We start from the raw sequence: 22,327 nt of genomic DNA on the forward strand, positions 1-22,327 counted from the left end.
AATGTTTTTTTCCAAATACTTTATCGCACGAACTTTGTGATTGGATTTTACGAATAAATGAGGCGAAAGACACCCATTTTTTATTTGATCATTAAGAAGATTTATGAAAACAGTTTCTAAAAAGGTATCACTCAAAGGCATTGAAATTCCAGTTTGATTCACATTTTGGGGAGATATGTGACATGTTCACCCCCCTTTTTGCAATATTTTATGGTAAATAAATGCAGAATGTTGCCATTGATACACATAAAAGGAATTAATTTTCACTCTTTCAACTTTTGAAAATGAAATCTATGGAAGATACTGATTACATACATATGCACATGTACAACACAAACAGTTAGGTTAATGTATTAGAAATCCAGGAAAAGGAGATGATAAAACATTGTGTGGCTCATTTTTAATTTTATTTTCTTACTGTGGATCCGGAGTGCTACCTTATAACCAAGCTTGCGTAAACGTTTATACAAACAAAGCAGGAGGGAAAACGACGTTTTATTCTACAAGTATAAAAAAAATCGCTGTAATATAAATGTAAGGAGATATGATTGTCAATAAGGTAACTATCTAACAAACACCAAAAGACGTATAAAGTAACAACTACAGATCACCGTATGACCTTCATTTTCAAAAACCAATACGATTTATTTACGTTTATTTACATTTAAAACAAAAGTGTCATACCATTCATTTAACTAACTTAGCTTGTTGATAATTGAAAGAAAGAGTGCTTCTTCCTGGTTTAGTAAGAACACATAATAATCAAAGTATGGTTCTTTGTTTTTCTTTTTTATATGAATCTCAGTATTTCCGTAAATAAACTGTATCTGCATATTCCATTGAAGCCAAAATATCAAATGTTTGTTTTTGTAATCCATATCAATGCACATAAGTCTGTCAATAAAATCTTATCGTTTATATTCACTTTAAAATGACGAAAAAAGCTGCTATAAAAACAATTTCCTTAAAAAAATCAATAAAGGTACATGGATGTGTCGCGTACATGCTATTATCATAAAACTGTCAGTGATTTTTACAAACGCATGCTAAGCTTTTAAAATCCAAACATCTTGACAGTAGTAATAAAAGTAGCACACTGGTATTTTTGAAACCTTAGTCTTTTATCATGCAGTGAAAATATGGATTTGTTATCCGTTATGTTTCCCTTTTTTTCATTTTCGCATAGAATGTTTTTTTCAGTTTTTGTTAAATGCTGGTATTTCGTCCTATCAGAATAAAGATTTGTGACATCATGGATGCCGTTACAATAATGAAACGTCTTTTATAAATTAGACACAGACTGAAATTGTACTGACTGCATCAGAAAAAAAGAAAGGAAAACAAACACACAGCAATATCAATTTCACAAATAAATATTATGTATGATGCCGACTGTACAAAATAAAAGCAACAGTGGTATACCGCTGTTCAAACTCATAAATCCATGGACAAAAAAGCAAAATCGGGGTAACAAACTAAAATCGAGGGAAACGCATTAAATATAAGAGGAGAACAACGACACAACACTAAAATGTAACACACACAGAAACGGACCAAGCATCTGACAAAATTCCACGAGAATAACAAATATAACATCAAAACCAAATGAATTTGGGATAGACAAGTACCGTGACACGTCTTATCGCAATATGATTGTACACTCAAAAATAAGAGAAAACAAACGACGCAACGTTTAAATGTAACACACCCAGAAACGAACAATAATATAACAATGGCCATATTCCTGACTTGGAACAAGACATTTTTAAAGGAAAAATGGTGGGTTGAACCTGGTTTTGTGGCATGCCAAACCTCGCACTTTAATGGCAATGTTAAATATAACATTGAAATGACAACATAATATTACAAATACAAATAAATAGGAGAACGTATTATACAAAGAAACACATGATTAATAGATAACAAAAAGCATCAGGTTTGAAATTTAATACGCCAAAACAACGCGCCTTGTCCACACAAGACTCACTAGTGACGCCCAGATATAAAAGATCGAAAGTGAAAAAAAGTAAAAACTTGTACAGCACTGAAGATCAAAAGTTGAAAAAGGTTGTGTCAAATACAACTTTGTTTTTAATGGTATAAGAACATCCTTATTACTTAGAAAAATCAATGCTATTGCAAACATTAAATTTTATCAAACGAATATAAAAGATATACATAATGAAACTAAAGTATTAACTAATTAAAGAAAACAAAACCCGAATACATAATACAAAAACCAACACAGAATTGACACACCCGACTCAGTCCAGGCATTAACGCAATACATATAAAAATAACGTCACATACGAATTTGCGAAAAGGCACAAAAAATACGTCACATTTGAATTTATGAATTTTCCGAAACAGCTAAATAGTTATCAAAGGTATCAGGATTATAATTTAATACGCCAGACGCGCGTTTCGTCTACATAAGACTCATCAGTGACGCTCAGATCAAAACAGTTAAAATGCCAAACAAATACAAAGTTGAAGAGCATTGAGGACCCAAAAATTCCAAAAAGTTGTGACAAATACGGCTAAGGTAATCTACTCCTGGGCGTAAGAAAATCCTTAGTTTTTTCGAAAAATTCAAAGTTTTGTAAACAGAAAATTTATAAAAATGACCATATAATTGATATTCATGTCAACACCGAAGTGCTGACTACTGGGCTGGTGATACCCTCGGGGACGAAACGTCCACCAGCAGTGGCATCGACCCAGTGGTGTAAATAGTTATCAAAGGTACCAGGATTATAATTTAATACGCCAGACGCGCGTTTCGTCTACATAAGACTCATCAGTGACGCTCAGATAAAAAAAAAATGACGTCACATATGAAAAACTATATCTCAAAAGTAAGATAAAATTAGAATTGATTTAAGATTATTATAGAACTAAATACTGATATTACATTTAAACTAAACACAATGCATATTGCAATGCTTATTAATAGCAATTAACTTTAATATATATATATGTCCAGTTTGTTATGAATCAAACGTAAATTATCGTACAGATTACGTGGAACAAAATCAAATAAAACAAATCAAGGCGGTGATTAATTTTTCTTTCCGTAACGCATAAACATAATAAAAAAGTCGTCAACACATTTGACAAAATGCGATGAGAATTACAAATATAACATTAAACATTATAATACACTGATAAATGACAAAGAAAAAATAAGAAAAAATTGTAAACATGTGACTTTAAAGATAAATAACTCCTTAAAGGATCAATTGACAATTTGATCATTCTTTCTGATTTGTATATCTTACTTTCTTGAACATTATAGCTGTTTACAGTTTATCACTATTTATAATAATTTCAATGTAATAGCAAAAAACTGCACAATTTCCTTAAAACTACCAATTCAGGGGCAGCAAGCACACAACGGGTTGTCTGATTCGTCTTAAAATTACAGGGCAGACACACCTTAATGGAGTAAAAATTTGAACACATTGTCAGATTTGCCCTTTTAAATGCCTATGTTTCAGGGATGTATAAAACCAAAATCTCTATTTTACCATTGTGTTCAATTTTCAACTACGTCTGACATGTTGATTGGTAGTCAGGGTCAATGGATTCAACAAGATACGATGATGATTATTGTAGCCAAGTTGAATCACATTTGGATACGGTCGTTTTTAAGGAAAAGATTTATGTAAAAGATTACAAAAAATACATAAAAATGTTAAAAAATGACTTTAAAGGGCAATAACTTCTAAAGGGGTCAATTGACCATTTTTGTAATTTTTACTAATTTGTAGATTTTATTTTGCTGAACATAATTGCTGTTACAGATTACCTTTATCTGTAATGATATTCAAGAGATTAACCAAAAAGTGCTAACTTTTCTTTACAAAAAATAATAATTCAAGGGAAGCTACAGAACAGGCGCGAGGTTGTCTGAATATTTAAGGATGGAAAGATCTTGACCTGGTGAACAACTCAACGATGTCAGATTCGCTTTAAGCCAACATCTACATTTAACCCTTTGTTCTATTTTCAGCCATGGTGTGGCCATCTTGGCTTGCCGGACAGGTAATCGGACACATTTTTTTTTTAAATTAGACATCACAATAATGATTCGAGCCAAATTTGTTTAAACTTTGCCTTGTTGTTTCAGAGGAGAATATATACAAATGGAAAAAGTATTGCACACCTTGATTTTTTAAAACTTGAAAAATCAGCCTCTTATTTTGGATGAAATATGATAAAATAGTTTACAATGTCAGACATTTCAAAATTAATCTTAAGATGATTGTTCACATCATGGTTGATCGTTATACGACAAAGAATAGTACTTTGTACACAGCTTCAATTCAAACGGATAAGCGCCTCTTAGCGTCTTCTGATTCATGCCATAAGTCGAATAATTTCCTTCTCAGGTAGCAGCAAACATTTCTGATGAAGGGCATAGTTTATTTCATGACGTATTTAAACTGGGGTGTCCTTTCGCGCAATTTACGCCCAATAATGTTCCATATATGCTCTTGATGGTTCAAATCCGGGCTACGATCGAGCAAAGAAGATAAACAGAATTCCATTTGAAAAATGGATCTTTCTCAAAGATGGTTATTTCAAACATCGGCGTCTCTGCACTACGATGGATACGGAAAACTGTTTGTCTGTTCGTTAACAAAGGTTCCCGAAGTTGTCCTTCCCCACGATTATCAGCACCTATGAGTCGATCTCGAACAGTTCTTGTTTAAAGTCTCCAGTTTGGTAACCACTCTCTCTTCAGGATTGTTTTGTTTGCAATAGTTTTCCTTCTGACCAATCTTCATTATGCTTGATTTTCCTTAGCAGATGTTAAAGGTGGTCTTCTTGATCTCAAAAGGTCTTTAACATCGTTTATTGGCTGCTTTTTTGTTCTCAAAACGACTTATAGTGGAATTGTGATGACCAACAATAAGTGCAATTGTCCCAGCGATATACCTGCTTCTCTCGTGCTGATACTCAGCCATATTGCTGCAGTTAAGAGTGTTGAAAGCAATGAGGATTAAAAAAAAACCATCTGTTTTATTGTTTACGGGTTCAGTAGCTGCATGTGCAGATAAGAAATTATCGAGTCGATATTTATTGGTTAAACTCAGGTGAGATTTAAATAATGTTTAACTAGTTATATTTCAACAAATGATATCACAAACAAAATATAGTTTTTTTTTTATTTTGAATTTCAATTTGGTGTTGAAATACTTTTTTCATGTGTATATTTGTAAAAATTCACGGACAACGACGATGATCGATAGACGACAAACACCATGCTATGAGCCCAATGGGTTAGGCGAGCTAAATATTAGGAGGTTTGCATAATTAAAAATCAGATATTTATTAACCAGCGCCTAAAGGGCCAGAATTAAATATGGATGTCATCATACCACCTTTAACAATGAGAAAAAAAAAAACACAGTTAGGTTAGATAAAATACTATAAAAAATTATGTGTTTCAATTTACATCTTTGAAAAAAATTGTAGGTAGCACAGACACTTGTCTCAGAAAAAAAATTCCTATATACCTTAATATAAAAGAAGGTACATTACTCGCATTTTGAAAATTTCAGCCGGTCGCGAAATTCCTTTGGCCTTAGGTATACAAAGCCCCGTATATTAATCATTATACATTATACTTTACATTAATACATTCGCTCTCATCCCATATGGAATTTATTGACCCTGTATATATCATATAAGGTCACTAACATACTATGTAACTAATAATAACAATTGTTAATATGCAGACAATCCACGCGGAAAATGTTGTTTTCGGCAACGAAAAAATAATAAAATACTAACTGTAAAACTTATTGTTAAAAAATAAACAACATTGAGTCTAAATATACATTTAGAAATTAGTTATAATCAAACGTTTATGTCCGTGTAAATTTGAAGTGTTGTGTTTTTCTTATATACCCAAATGCTATTAGTTCTTCTATCAATGCAATACTTTTAAAATATCATAGCGGTGTTTTTGTTAAATCAATATCAGTACTCATTATTATTAATATGTGACTGCTGTGCCCATATTTTCACAATTTTACCTAGTATGTCTGTTTTGTTCACGCATCTTTACAATTATGACATCGTTGTAAATATGACAGAATTTAAAGAGACTGTCAAACACTATAAAACCAGGTTCCATCCACCAATTTTATTTGAAAATGCCAGTACCAATGGGGTTTAATAACAATGTTGTAATCAAAAATGAGCTAATAATCAAAATTATTGTTCACATATACTGACTGACTTTAAAAACGCAATCATCATTTTTGTAGATTTATTTTACCAAATCAAGTTTAATCCTTTTAAAACTGATTTCCATGCTAATTATACTTCTTTCTCTTTCGAAAAAAAATCAACATTAAACTTACATAACTAACACTTACATCTTTAACCCCGCCACATTATTTATGTATGTGCCTGTCCCAAGTCAGGAGACTGTAATTCAGTGGTTGTCGTTTGTTTATGTGTTACATATTTGTTTTTCGTTCGTTTTTTTACATAAATAAGGCCGTTAGTTTTCTCGTCTGAATTGTTTTACATTGTCTTATCGGGGCCTTTTATAGCTGACTATATGCGGTATGGGCTTTGCTCATTGTTGAAGGCCGTACGGTGACCTATAATTGTTAATGTTTGTGTCATTTTGGTCTTATGTGCATAGTTGTCTCATTGGCAATCATACCACATTTTCTTTTTTATATGTACCTATGGTTATTAAACATACCGAACTATTAATATTGCACGAATTTAAGAGATCGAAATTTCGAACCCAATTTTTTTTCTCTTCATTTTTTTTCTTTGTATAACAGTTCTTTTAATCCTTGGACACACTTTTAAAAATCGGTAAAAAGATATTGCATCTCCATATTGCCTAGACTGAGGAATAAAAACAACTGAATTAACCCATTAGAATACTGCAAACAGGAAAACGTGAATGTGCTGCAGGCAGACAATTTGACGTCGGAAACTCGTCTTACTGTCTTTCCGTCAATGATACCAGTAAAAGGGATTTGTTTATATCTTTCAATAACTAGATCAACATGTATTGATAATGCAACGTCAATAGAATACCATTACGTAACGTCATTTGCGAGACAAACCTACGGCCGCAACGTCTACTGCTAATCAAATTGATGAATGTCATTTTGCACAGATTTATGCCATGAATATTTCTCATTAACTGAACTGCCAAAGAATCGACTGCAAAACACATTTAAAGCCATAAAGTTTCAACAGCATATTTTCCCAAAATCCGTTGTTATGAATGGAACAACGGTGAAATCAGAAGGTGAAAAACAGAACAAAAAACCTGCTGAACAGAATTTGTTGACCTTTCTTATAATCATGTCTACGTTTGATGCAAGACGTCATCGCTTTTGGCGTTTACAAGTTAATTGATTAGGAAAACACCAGGGTTTTAGTGTATAGAAATTATATTATCATGATTATATTAAATTATTGGTTTAATAAAACAAAACAATTAAGGTCTCATTTTTTATGTTGTTTTATATACTATTTTATATCTATATTAATGGAAAAAACATTCACTGCATTTTTAACTAAACTCAACTAACACCATAAATCTATACTAGGCTTAATTAAGTTACTGGTGAAAATAGTCCAGTTACCATGAAATGCTTCCGAAATATTCATAAAATGTTGAATAATATTGAAAATATAAGTCACAGTTCATTTTTTAGATTATTTGATCAGCTTGTCTTATTTGTATTTCAAAAATTGATATATATATTATGTAAGTGTTGATTAATATTGTGTTGAAGTTATATCATGATTGATTATTTTGATATTTAATTTCAATACTAAATTGAATACATTTTTAATTTCAAGTTGCTGTTCAAATTTCATTTTTATTAAAAATATTTCCTAAATTGATCAAATTCAGTTGATATATCCAACATATGTCTAGGTTGGTTAAGACTAGGTCGAGTAAAGTTTAGACTAGGTCGAGTACGGTTCAGACTAGGTCGAGTATGGTTCAGACTAGGCCGAGTACGTTTCAGACTAGGTCGAGTACGGTTCAGACTCATATAAAATGGTTAGTTACTGATCAAGTACACATTCAGACTGTTAAGTTCCACTGCCGATCAGATCAATTCGATCAAGCCCGATCAAGACAAATTACGTGATCGGGAAACTGGTCTGATTCAATCGACAAGGATGTTCGGGATAGTCTACCTTAAAATAGATTCACACTTCTGATCAGATCAACTCGATCAAGCCCGATCAAGACAAATTACGTGATCGGGAGACTGGTCTGATTCAATCGACAAGGATGTTCGGGATAGTCTACCTTACTCGTCATCGATCTGACTTTCTACCCGAGAGTTTTTGACATGTCAAAAAATAATTGAGTAAGGAACGAAAAGCAAGCCACTCGAGACGAAATCGAGAAGTCGTCGAGTAGTGGTCGAATTGATCTGGAATTGATCGTGTAGCTCGACTAAAGTCCAATCATTTCCAGATTAACTCGACAAATGTCCGATCGAGTTGATCTGATCGGCAGTGTGAACCTAGTTTTAAGTATGGTCCAGACTACAATCGAGTATTATCAAGTAAATTTCAGACCAATTCAGACTGGTCGAGTAAAAATCAGTACAGTCGAGTACAGATATAGGCCATTTCAGACTTTTAATGGTGTGTAGTGATAAAGACACATTTCTAACACCAACAGACATTTACATCTTATCTTTTTGTTTTCTGAAACATTTTTTTAAGTATTCATTAAAGAAATGAATTTGTAACAAGCAATACGGATTGTTATGTTGCACTAAGAAATGTCCACGTGTTTATACGATCAGTTGGTTCTAGTCAAAACCGAAAGTCAAATCTATGTGGACACAATACATGGGAAGGCCTTCACTGTCATCGTGATGTAAAAGGGCGTCCACGTGGCGAGCTGATTGTGTTCATAGAGATATCGATTTAGCAACGGGAAAAGTCTTTGATATCCAAAAAGTACTCAATATTTTTTTTTTCTATGTTAATAATAAATACAATTTCTGTTTGACAAGGTTGTTGATTTTCGTTGTATCTGAAGTTGTTCAATTTATAGTCTTAGGCTACTCATTTTGTATCTTCAAAGTTCGGAACATCAGCATTTGTACATTTTAATTTGTTTGGAATATTTATTTTACCATTTGAATATTCATTGTAATCTGAAGCTGTATTGGATTGGATTGTTTGAATGAATTTTATTTTATTTAAAGTAATGATATTTTTTTTGTATTTCGATATTACCCATGTGAATAGGCTATAGCAGTGTGACCTCAAAGGCGGATCCAGTCGCTTTCAAAAGGGGGGTTCAAACTCAGGATAAAGGGGGGATTTCCAACCATATGCCCCATTCAAATTCATTGATCGGTCAAAAAAAGGGGGACTCCCGTTTGAATCCGCCACTGGACCTTTATTAGAATCTAATAGGTCGGTAGACTATTTACAACCGCATTTGCATCATCACTTCAAATAGAATTAGTCTGTTAAGCAATGTGATTGAATACAGTAAACTGAACAGGTTGTTAACACTTTCAACTATCAATAGGGTCAAGCAACATTTTCGAAATGATAAGTTAATATAAGCGTTAACCTTATTACAGATACGAAATTTTAGTGATATTTATCCTCAAACATTAAGCCGGTCATGGACTAAGTTTGTGAATTATGTGTGCGGACATGCATTGGGACGTATCATCGTATTCATTTTATATTTGAAAACTATAGCGGTTATATTAGAAAAGTATCGCATTCATAATTTTTTTCTATTAAAAACAATTCGCTATGATTTAAGACAAACATCGCATTGATATAATATTGATTGATTGTTGGTTGCTTAACGTCTAGTGGCAAATATTTCATGCATATTCAGGACGAGATTAAGTTCACAATAAATACAAAAGGTAGGTTGATAGAGGCCATCTGGGATGATGGTCGGGAAAATTTGGACTGCCACTGGAAAATTAGGGTATCTTGGTTAGGGACAGAAATTTTGCCTTGCAACAGGCCACATACGGACCCCTCAAAAGAGTTGTTGCCATGGTTCTTAACGTGCAAAGAGATTGGCACTCTCTTTACACGAGGCATCGGATTTAACGCCCCCTTCTGACCGGACGTGACTGCGAACTTGATACATCCCGCACAGCTAAACGGACGCCCACTTCGGCAAGCGTGTAACTGCCGATCGGAAGAAGACCAAGTGACCATATTTCTATACCCCAGTCACCCTTGGGGGTTGATATAATAAAATATAGCAGTATCTTTGAATTATAGGTATTTTTGGCTTAGCAAACAATTGAATTCATCTCAATTGCATTCCACTGAATTTGCTTCATGATATTTATTGAATGTGTACAAATGATAAATTGTGCTTTTATGTTTCATTTATTCAACAATTCATTTTTCTCGTTTAAACACACCTTGCTTGTTACTACATAATATAATTCATGGAAATTATACAACAGACGTATGTCGTGTTAAATGTCACCCTGTTTTAAGAAAAGAGTCATTACTTTATACCGAGAAATCTGCCTTTCTTCGTACAAATGCTAACATTCGTTTGAAATTTCCCACAATGAAACTCGTTGATATAAGAAAAGTTTATATCGATTCGCCTCTTCAATAGACTGGTAAATTCGATGGATTGTTCAATGATCATAGATTTCTACGAAGGAGAAAAAAGGAAATATGAAGCAAATAAATTTAAAATTCTGAGTTATTATTTCTTGCGTGATCAATTAAATATTATGTGTAAACATATGATTTGTGAGGAAAGTTATAAATGGTGAAGCTCAGTAAAGACAAGTGCAGAAGTGAAAAGGATCACATAGTTTTTAAATCATCGAATAAGAATACAACAGGGTTGTCATTATCGCTAATTTTGACGTAAATGAGTAAATAACGCAATTCATTTCTAGAAATCAGTAAGGCTTTGTGAGTTTCGTCCTTTTACACGAATATTAGCCAAAATGGAATGTCAATGTGTACTTGGTACTCTTAAATAAGCAGTCCAAGTAGTAATAAAAAACCTGACATCATACGCGTTTCTTAAGTTAGCAGTACAAGTGGTTATAAAAAAACACCTGACATCATACGTGTTTTTCAATAAGCATTCTTTTTCTTTCGTTAAATAATTAATGATTTTTACATATACTGCCGAAAATTACCGAAAGGAACTTATTTTAAATCAAATAAATTTAGACGGTAATAACTATCCTTTTTTAGATTTTGATATTTCGGTTTTACACAAGAAGCTCCACACTAATTTTACGACAAAATGGGCGATTTTTCGTTCCTTGTTGTTAATCTTCCATTATTGGATTGTGATGATCCTCTGACACCATCTTACGGTGTTTATATTTCACAACTTGTTGCCATGCCAGTGTATGTTGTGACGTGTTTGATTTAACAAACGCAATCTATATACAACTGGTAAATTGTGAAACCAGGGATTTCGTTACCATAAATTACTTAAAACTTTTACTGAACTCTTCCATAAATATAAAAAAATTATTTTAAAGTTTGGTTTTACCTGTAAAAATTAATTTCAAACGGGATAACGTATCATCATTTTGACACAAATGTTTAGAAACGATCCTGGTAAATTTATCGATCCTTTAAATAAACTTATTCGTAAAGGTTGCCAATTCAAGACTATAATTATATCATTGAATATTGTGTTGGTTTTTTTTGTATTGATATTTTTTTTGTTATTAGTTAATTAAAAGCAAACTAAATATCATTGTTACAAACATATTCACATTCATGAATCTACAATCTGTCAATACCTCAGCATTGCGCATGATCATGTTTTTCTCTGACTGTTTATGACATCTTTACACGTAATCCACTGGATGTTGGATGAGTACTGATTGATTATTTAGTCTTAGATGCATAATTTGTTTTATTAGTTATTAGGGGGCTCTCAGCCACTGCAAGTACTCTCAGATGTATACGTTATTTCTTTTTTGTTGTTGGAATATATAAGTTCCCAGCCATGTCCACTCTGTATGGTATTTTAATTTGTATGCATGTGATTAGTTCAGCCTTTTCCAACTGATTTTTATAATTATTGCTCATGTTGTAATGTTACACCACTGTCACAGGTTTTTAGTGTTGGGATCACGCTAACATGTATAACCTCGCCACATTCTGTATGTAATTATCTGTCCAAAGTATGGAGCCTGTGAGTCAGTGGTAGATGTGTTACAATTTCATTATTTTAACATGAATTAGGCCGTTAGTTTTCTAGTTTGAATTGTTTTACATTTGTCATATTGGGTCCTTTTATAGCTGTCTTTGTGGTATGGGCTTGGCTCATTGTTGAATGCCGTATGGTGACTTATTAGTTGTTAAATTCTGTGTCATTTGGTTTCTTTTGGAGAGTTATCTTATTGGCAATTATACAACATCTTCTTTTTTATATTCTGTGTGTATTTAAGGATGGATTTCTTTGTTTGGCTACTTGTAAGACAAAGACGGGTTAAGTTATTGTCACATATTTTATGTCGGTATGATACTAAATCTTAAATGGTAGGGATTGTGTTTGATTTTTATATGATGAAGACATAATCTTTCAATCAGTTTTATTGAGGTCTAGAGCTGGTATGTAAGTAACTGCTTATAGTCTGGGCCTATTTATTTATTTTTCAATGTCATTTTGATTAGTTTCTTTTGTTACATATTCTGACCTCGGACCACCTGGAATTCGTTTATACGGGGTTTTACTGTGCATATTGCCGTGTGTTTGTTTCCTCTACATTGGCTAGATGTATAGATGGAGATTACGATCTCACAGAACACGTTAAACCCTGTCGCATGTTTGCACCTGTCCCAAGTAAGGACTGAGCCTATGGCCTTTGTAAGTCTTGCATGTTTTTAATTCTTAGTTCATTTATATTTTTTGGGAATTTGGTGTGATGTCCATTTTCATTGAACTAGTACTCATTAGGGACCAGCTGAAACCCGCTTCCGGTTGCGTGATTTTGTTGCTGTGTTGAAGACCCTCTGATGGCCTTCGACTCTTTTCTGCTCTTTGGTCTAGTTGTTATCTCTTTGACGAACTTTCAATTTCCATTCAAAAGAATGTTAGGTTCAAATAAAAAATAAATCTACTTGTCAGAATTTTACAGTTTCTTTGTCTCATAATTAGTAATGAAAGGTACCAGGGTTATAAATTAGTACGCCATATGCGTGGTTCGTTAACATTAGACTCATCAGTGACGCTCATATCAAAATATTAATAAAACGGTCTTTGGTCGATCATTCACACAGTTTTTTAACTCATGAATGTTGCGTTCTATACCTGATTGTTTGAATCCATTTTGACAAAATGTCCAATTCAAATCATTTTCGTTAAGCCAGTGTTCTAGTGTAGTCCTCAATGGAATATAGAAATATATGTGTATGTCTTGTTCAATTGTGATGATTGAACGGTAAATGTTTTGTAAAGAGTCTACATTCAGAAGGGTGTACATGTTGTTTGATGATTTTGTTTCATTGTTCCCACAATGGTTACAAAGACGTTTGTTGATTCCTTTACCTCTTCAGCTAGTAAAATGCTTTGTTCACCAATGAGACATACAGCTTTCTTCTCTCATAATTGCCTCTGTTTAACTGAATAGTTTATGGAGGCGAGAAAGCTCAAAACCTATTGTTCACGCAATTCATTTTTTTCTCACAATTCGATATTAATTAGTATTGTAAGTTTCAATGTTATTAATAATTGTTATCTCAGTCTTACATATCTAATTTTGAATTTTATCCTATGTCTATCTTATTTCTATGAAATCTTTTTAGAAAAAAATAATTTGTGCGTTGCTGGTTTTAATTAACATGACTCTGTATTTTTATGTGCTGGTTTAGGCTGCTTTGCGTAATGTTTCCGCTTTTATTCCATAGTAAGTCACCACTTCGGTTTTACCATGTATATATCTTTTATATAGTCATTTTATAAAATTTACTGTTTGCTAAAGTATGAATTGTTCTAAATATAAGGAATGTTCTTATCCCAGGCAGAAACCCTAACCGTATTCATCTGTTTCAACTAATTTTGCTTTCGAACTTATTATCTGAGCGTCACTGGTTAGTCTTGTGTGAACGAAACGCAATTCTAGGGTATAAAATTTTAAACCTGGTACCTTTTGTTAGTTATTATTCGTGTGTTTCTCTGTTCTATATGTTTTCCCATTCATTTGTACCGTAGTCCTGTCATGTAATGTTGTCATTTTGATGTTATATTTAACATTGCCCATTGCCATACAATTGGGAGTTTTGCATGCCACACAACTAGGTTCAATCCATTTTTTTTTCTTCTAAAATGTCCTAAACCAAGTTAGGAAAATAGCCATTGTTATATTATAGTTTCTGTCTGTGTGTGTTACGCGCGTTTGGCGTATCATATTATGATCCTGGCACCTTTGATAACTAGTTTACACCACTGGGTCGATACCACTGCTGGAGGATGTTTCGTCCCCGAGCGTATCACCAGCTCAGTAGTCAACACTTTGGTGTTGACATGAATATCAATTATATGGGAATTTTTATAAATTTCCTGTTAAAAACTATGAATTTTTCAAAATACTAAGAATTTTCTTATCCAAGGAGTAGATTTCAGTTGTATATTTAGAACTTTTTGGGTCCACAATATTCTTAAATTTTGTACTTGTTTGGCGGTTTACATGTTTTGATATGAGTATCACTGATGAGTTTCATGTAGACAAAACGCGCGTCCTGCGTTTTAAATTACAATCCTGGTACCTTTGATAACTATTTAACATTTTAACGTTGTGTTTACTGTTTTCAAAAGTATGAATTATTCTAAATAATAAAGATATTTTTATTTTAGGCAGAAACCCTAGCTATATTAGGCACAACTGTTTGGAACTTTTGGTCCTCAATGATCTTCAATTCTGTACTTGTTTTGGCTTTCGAACTTTTTCATCTGAGCGTCACATTTTAATGTTGTGTTTCTGTAGTGTCGTAGTTCTCCTCTTATATTTGTTTCGTTTCCTTCAGTTTTAGTTTGTAACCCGGATTTGTGTTTAGCGGTATTTTACTTTTGTCTTTATTTACATTGGTATAACTGAGTTTTACTTATCTAAATATCTCTTCATGCAACTTTTTTTTTTAATAATTTCAGGTTTTGGTTAACCTAACAAAGGTATTTTTTTTTTAGCTCTAACTGTTTTCCGAAATCATGTAGGATTACTGTATATTTTGAACATTTGTACTTTCTGCTTGTAGTTGTGAGCGTGTAATGCTAATATATTGATAATTCTGTTCTTATGTAATGAGTTCATTAAAAATATTTCAAATCATCATGAACTTATTAGACGGTATTGAGCACATAGCAGTGTGTTTACCTTTGTTATGTGTTGTAGTGTGACATTGTCATTAAGTGTTTTTAATTCAATTCTCGGAGCTTTTTGCTCTCATCATGTAGGTCTTGATCAACTGTTTGAGCTTTATTATTATTTGGGCTCCTTGCGCTGATGTAATGGAGTCTTTTGCATATTGTTTGGTCTGCATGTTGATGTTCTTCAACCTGAGTTTTAGAGCATGACATCTGTCAATCTTACACAAAACTGTTCCGTGAAAACTTGCCTTGCCATATATTTATGTTCCGGACCATATGAGTAGTTGGACCAACTATGTTTACCCGTATTCAATTAAGAGGGTTTGTGTCATGTCATTGTTCAAGGGGGGTGATGTCGGAATGGGCGTTCTTTAATACAGTAAGTGGCGCAGCGTTAAACTCACAAGTGTTGGTTTAATCTGCAAAGGGTTGAGAGTAAAGGACGGGATTGTTACCCTTGGCTAGCGAAGATGAGAAAAGTACCGTTTGTAAATATGTACATAATGTTATCTGCCTCCGTGCAGGCATGAAATATCAATGATTTCTTAGTTTTCTTGTAGTTCAGTGTTGATAAAGTGTTGAATTATTCAAAAGACTAAGTTGTAAAATGTCTGAGCACAATTTTTCTGAATTCAAACGTTCGGTTATCAGTGCTCTTCAACTTTGTTTTGATTTTTCTATTCAGCTTTTGTTTTGATTCTAGTTCCACTGGTGCGTCTTAATTACACGCTCGTCTGGCTTACCAGCTATAAGACTGGAATCTTAAATGAGTGTGTGTTCAATAGACAAGAACAAAATGTTCAGTTATTATCAACATAATATATTGCAAAATTGCAAATGTGACAATTGGCAATCAAAGACTAAATGTCATCGATGGCCTTCAACAATGAGCAAAACACATACAGTGAGCTGTAAAAGAACTTGACATGAAATAATGTACAAAAAATGCTAACAAGATAATCAATAAGTCTTGTTTTGTAGAGTATCTGGTAGAATGATAAAACTATAGTAGACACTAACAGATGGCAAAATAATAAACAGAAACAGAAAAACAGATTTTGGTGAAAGTAAAAAAGAATAAAAGCAAGAAAAAAGTTATCTAAACATAAGATTCAGTGTCACAAAATCAATCTGAAATAACGAATGAGTAAATGGAATTTGAAGGACTATGGAGTTTTTGTTCCATAGATAAATCCACTGTATTAATTATTCTAATAGCATACCTATCTAAGAGTTCAGTAGATAACTTCTAGACTTAGAAATGGTTGCAGGGTCTTAATCCGTCTCCTTTACTTATGTATACCCCAACAATCAAACATATTCGTAATTTTATTTTGACTCATCAATGCTTCACCGTTTTGGGGCATTTTTTACATTTTTGATTCGAGTATCACTGATGTGTACTTCGAAGACAAAATTCTACGAAAATTCTGGTATATATGATGAGATTGTATAGATCTAATAAAATTGAGAATGGATATGGGGAAAATGTCAAAGAGGCAACAGTTCAGTGAACATGAATGTCATACTAAACTGTAAAACATATAACTGAGCTAAAACAAAAAAAACTACACAAGATTAACAAAAACAAGAAGCTCTTAACTTGGGAAAGGCGCAACAATCCCGTGGGGTTAAACATGTTTTGGAGATCTCACCCCAATCAAACCTCTAGCAAATGAAGAATAAAGAAACCGATAGCAATAGAAGTTTCCTGATTTGCTATGTATCAGGTGCGATTGGTACGTAACACAACCGTGCATGCTGTTATGGAGGTGTCGTTTAAGATATGATATTATTGTATTTATCAATATGAAATTAAAGAAATCGAATTGCATATCTGTGATAAAAAACTTTAACTTTTATTTATTTACGATTTTACTGCTTCAAGAACACTGTGTTTGTATTTTTATACAATAATATTTATTGTATGCACAAAGAGAATGAATCAAACAGTCCTTACTGAGTTGTCTGGACCTTCAGATTCTGAATATAGATTTGCGTTTCTGTATATTTTGTTGGGTTTTTTTTGGGGTATATTTAGAAAATAAAATAGAATAAAGAATTAATAGAATAGAATTTGGAATAATAAGAAATTATCTATTCATAATTTTTGTAGTCGTATCTTAATTAATCAGATAAAATTGTATAACAAGGATACGTTAAAATGGCGAAATTGTGTTGGTTTCTCATTAAAATCAATTGTTTTTAACACATTCATCTTTTCGATCATTGAAGTTACATATTGTCTGAAAAGCAACACATTGAAAAAATATCCTTATATTACTTTTAGAAAGAACATTTAGCTTCTTATGGGGTATGGATTTTTCCCCAAAAAAATATTCTGATCCCCATTGTGATGAAGAAGAAAAAATCTATAGAAACAAAGGATAAAAAAATAATAAACCCAAATTTTCCCCTTTCCTTATAGCGTTACATTTTGAAATAAATCACTTGTTTGGTACAGGGTACAGTATATATGGGTACTAGGGACGGTATATCAAAATATGTTCCTGTATGGTAGCAGTGAAATATGATATAAAATTTCAGACTTAAACCATATCACAACCAACCTCCTCCCTTTTTGAAGTTGAATGTTTCATCCTTAAAAAAATAATATACGTATTATGACACTGATGAAAACCATTCCTAGAGTCGAAATATTTATCAGTACATTATGAGTTATTATGAGTTATTATAGAAGCGAGTAAATTTGTATACTGTTCGAGCTGGAGAGCAGTATATATATTTCAAGGTTTAATGTTAACCAATATCCATCCATCGATCCTTTTGTCGTACTGCAATGCTAGACAAAACTGTTTACTGCGTTACTGCGGTTTTTTTTTATCTGATTACGCCAATAATATGACGCTATATTTGCACTAATTCAATTTGAATATGTCTTCCGAATTCTTGGTATTGTTATACCGGAAATATATGTTGCTATGCAGTGTCTTTTGCACCATTTATGACTACCAGTCCGAGGGTAAAATTAATTTAAAAATAAGAGGAAGTATGCAAAATGAATACGACATCAGTTTTAGCTGTATGCATAATTGCTCAAAGGCTAATTATTTCTTAGCTAACAGGTTATCGAAATAAAATGTAACAAGAGACTCTAAAGAGTAGAATATAATTCTTGACCAAAATCTTTTTAATGTTGATCATTTGTCTTTTTAAATTTCTCTCTATCTTCAAAAGTTTGCCTTACAAACTTAAAAAAAGTTTTAACATAGCCATTTAAGAGCAACAACTTTCATAGGTTAACAACGGATAAAGTCCTCGTTTCTGACCTATTTTCATATCCTTGGCACTCATACCACATCTTCTTATATTTATTTATGACAGAAGTTGACCTATGTTACAGGGACTGTATTCTATCTGAGGAATCACAAGTGTATATAGTTCATACTTATACAATGTGCATTCCTTTTTTTATCTACAGATTAAACAAATACATACTCACAAAAATGTAAACATAGACAGTTTCATCTAATTTTCAATTTTTGAAGTCAATCTAACCGAAAAACGAATTGTGGATATACTTTTCTTATCTTAATGTATTTCAGACTTTTGTTAATAAATTCAATTCCTTGTTAAAATATATTTAATGTGTTTATATTTTCCAAAAACCTACCAAAAATATACAAAACTCAATCGTTTTATACTATTATAAAATTATTACGAAAAAAAAATTACATTTTTTTTTTATTTAGCTTCATTTTGTCTTTTTACTTTTAACTGTAAACCTTTCATGACAACGGCTGATTGCAACGGTTGTTTGAAAGCATAATTGAGTACACACTATATTGTGTATTATGTATACAAGAATACAAGAAGTATTCGCATGAAATTAGTACCAATTAACATCTTGAAATTCTTAAAATAGTTCTATATATATGATTCATAAAACATGCGTTGATATTAACTGTATACATCAATTATTTTCAAAGTTAAATGATGGCTCTCAGTGCGGTAAACCTCTAGTAAAACAAAGTTTGAGTCTGATGTCAGAATAAGCGAGAAAAGGAACGAGGCAAAATGTCAATGACACATAAATTAACTAATTTTTCCGTTAGGGTTTATTATCATACAATCATGAAATGTATGAGAACATAATCCGTATCATGCCAACAAACAGTTTTAGAAAAATATGTTTATTTCCGATTCAAAGATCCTATAAGTGAATCAACATTAATGTCAAAACATGCCATCCTTAATGGCCAGACAACAGAAATGTACCTATATCAAATCTAAATAAGTCTGTTTAATTTTTGGTTAGATTTTGAGGAAGACACCGACATTTTTGTCCTTTGGAAATGATATTACCATTAAAGATTGGATGTGAAATACCTGAACGTATAGGATGTCTGCAAGCTGATTTATATGTACGAATGATACAAATTATATGGAATTTTATATATATAACTTACAAAAACAGCAAACAATGAGATACAGGCAGTCGTTCTATGCAGCTGTTCAAGTATGTCCATTTTGCCATGGAATAACTTTAACTTGGTGTTTCATCTCAAAACACGACCTTGTATTGCCTAAACGATTATAAACAATCTCGCAATACCTGGTTTCTTGGTAAATTAAAATGAAACTTCAGAAAAAGATGTTTTCTTAATCCGATTTTAAATCAAAAACAGCATTGTTGAAAACCCCATGAGTCTATGACCTTTGGTTTAATAGTAAAATCTGATTTTGTCTTTTGATGACGTTAAATAGGGTTTATGCCCTTTAAAAGAAGTTCAATTCTCTTCGGTCAAAATGTATAGAAGTTCCGCCTTAATGACCCAAACATTTACCACTAATCAAGTCAAAGGTCAAGGTCAACATATAAATCTGAGTATCACCTATGTTAGATTTTCAAAAGGAAATAACTCTTATAGGATGTCACCAGATCACATCAGTTAAATAAAGGCAACATTAGTATACCGCTGTTCAAAACTCATAAATCTATAAACAAAAAACAAAATCAGGGTAACAAACTTAAACCGAGAGAAACGCGTTAAAAATAAGAGGAGAGCAACGAAACAACACTGAAATGTAACACACACAGAAACGGACAAAGCATCAGACAAAATCCCACGAGAATAACAAATATAATATCAAAACCAAATACATAAATTTGGGATAGACAAGTACCGTGACACGTCTTATCGCAATTTGAATTTACACTCAAAAATAAAAGAAACAAACGACGCAACATTAAAATGTAACACAAACAGGAACGAATAATAATATAACAATAGCCATCTTCCTGACTTGGTACAGGACATTTTTAAAGCACAAAAATTGTGGGTTGAACCTGGTTTTGTTGCATGCCAAACCTCGCACTTTAATGACAATGTTAAATATAACGTTGAAATGACAACATAATATTACAGGACTACAATACAAATAAAAATGAGAACATATTAGACAAAGAAACACATGATTAATAGATAACAAAAAGCATCAGGTTTAAAATACAATACGCCAAAAACGCGCCTCTTAACTTAACCAAAACAGTTTGTTGAAATCTTTCACAGTTTTGAGAAATTAAGATAACAAGAAAAAAGGTGACGCAGGAATACAACTCCTATGAACATTAAATAGGTGTTTGGTAACACAGTTTGTGTTTTAAAAGTAAAAATATAATCAGAACAAAAGTGAAAGACCTTTCCAAGAAAAGTGGAAAGACCTTATAATCAAAGCAAGTACTATAAAAGATCTTTACAAGACTGAAATAAATCAATTTGCAACCAGTATGAAAATGTTTTATCTGAATGATAATTATTAATAGAACAGAATACATGAAATACGATCTTCTTTAATTAAAATATTCCCAATGTGCATTGTGCCTGTCCAAGAAATAACGTATTGATTTCCTCTTGAATTAAATCCAGATTTGTCACACATGTAAATATGAGTGTCCTTAAAAAAATTTGCATGACTTCAATGTTGGCTGCATCAGCTTTCTCGTTGTGTATGATTATTTGGCACTTTGGTCATTAAGCTAGTACAAGTATTTGACTAACAGACTTGTTATTGATACAATGTAGTCTAGTTTTGTCTCAACATGGATATCTTTTGAAAATTATAGAATAAATATGCATTGCATCTCCTATTTTAAATCTGAAATGACTTGTGTCGGCTCTTTAATACAATGAGTGGACTTTTTGTAACTTTACACGTTTCACCAAAACTTAAGTGTGACGTTTTAATTATCTGAAAGTATGAACTTCCTACCATACAAACTTGATTAAAAAGGAGGGACGTAAGGTACACGAGGGAGAGTCAAACTCATAGATAAAACATATATGTAGCATCGTGTTGCTTATGGTATAATAAATCCGGTAAAAGTATGATTCGGTAGGTCACATTCGTCAAAAGGGAAGGGTATTGTAGTTAATAAGGAACATATCCGATATCATCTGTAAAACGATTATTCAACCAGTTCGTGATGGCGTCCGAAAAAATTACGAAGGGATTTCAACTTCACCATTTGGAACTCTTGATTTTTGTAAGCTTCATTGTGAGTAGCAATCTTTTTTCAAGAAAATCATGATAGGAAATACAAGCCCGGGCATATCGTAACAATTTGGGCATATATACTTCATATGCAGACGCTGCTGGAATGTTGCTACATAACAATGGACAGTTCACAATTTGGAAGCTGAAATCACCATTTTTGTCGTACAGTTTCGTTTGCAACCGACCCTCATGTTAATTTCTAGATGTAAGTCAAGATATGGAGCAGACTTATCTGTATCTGTAGTATCATTTATATCTAGTTCGATGGAATTTATTTGTGTAATAGTCACCAAACTTAGTATTACTAAGTGAAAGCACATCAACTAAATAGCGGAATGTAAAGTCAAAGGATATTGCTAACTTCTTATCTTTCTTCATAAGAAGTTCCTGCATGAAGTCAGCCTCATAATAATAACGAAACAAGTCGGTAAGAAG

At 32.4% G+C, this 22,327-nt stretch overlaps 1 protein-coding gene across 1 annotated transcript in view; it reads right to left on the reverse strand.

Annotated features, from left to right (window-relative positions):
- Nucleotides 1-22,327, reverse strand: part of LOC134722374 (uncharacterized) — an 80,963-nt gene that overhangs the window by 15,693 nt on the left and 42,943 nt on the right. The gene's annotated exons all lie outside the window — the stretch shown is intronic.

This window comes from Mytilus trossulus, chromosome 6, assembly GCF_036588685.1.
Source record: "Mytilus trossulus isolate FHL-02 chromosome 6, PNRI_Mtr1.1.1.hap1, whole genome shotgun sequence".
NCBI classification, from domain to species: domain Eukaryota; kingdom Metazoa; phylum Mollusca; class Bivalvia; order Mytilida; family Mytilidae; genus Mytilus; species Mytilus trossulus.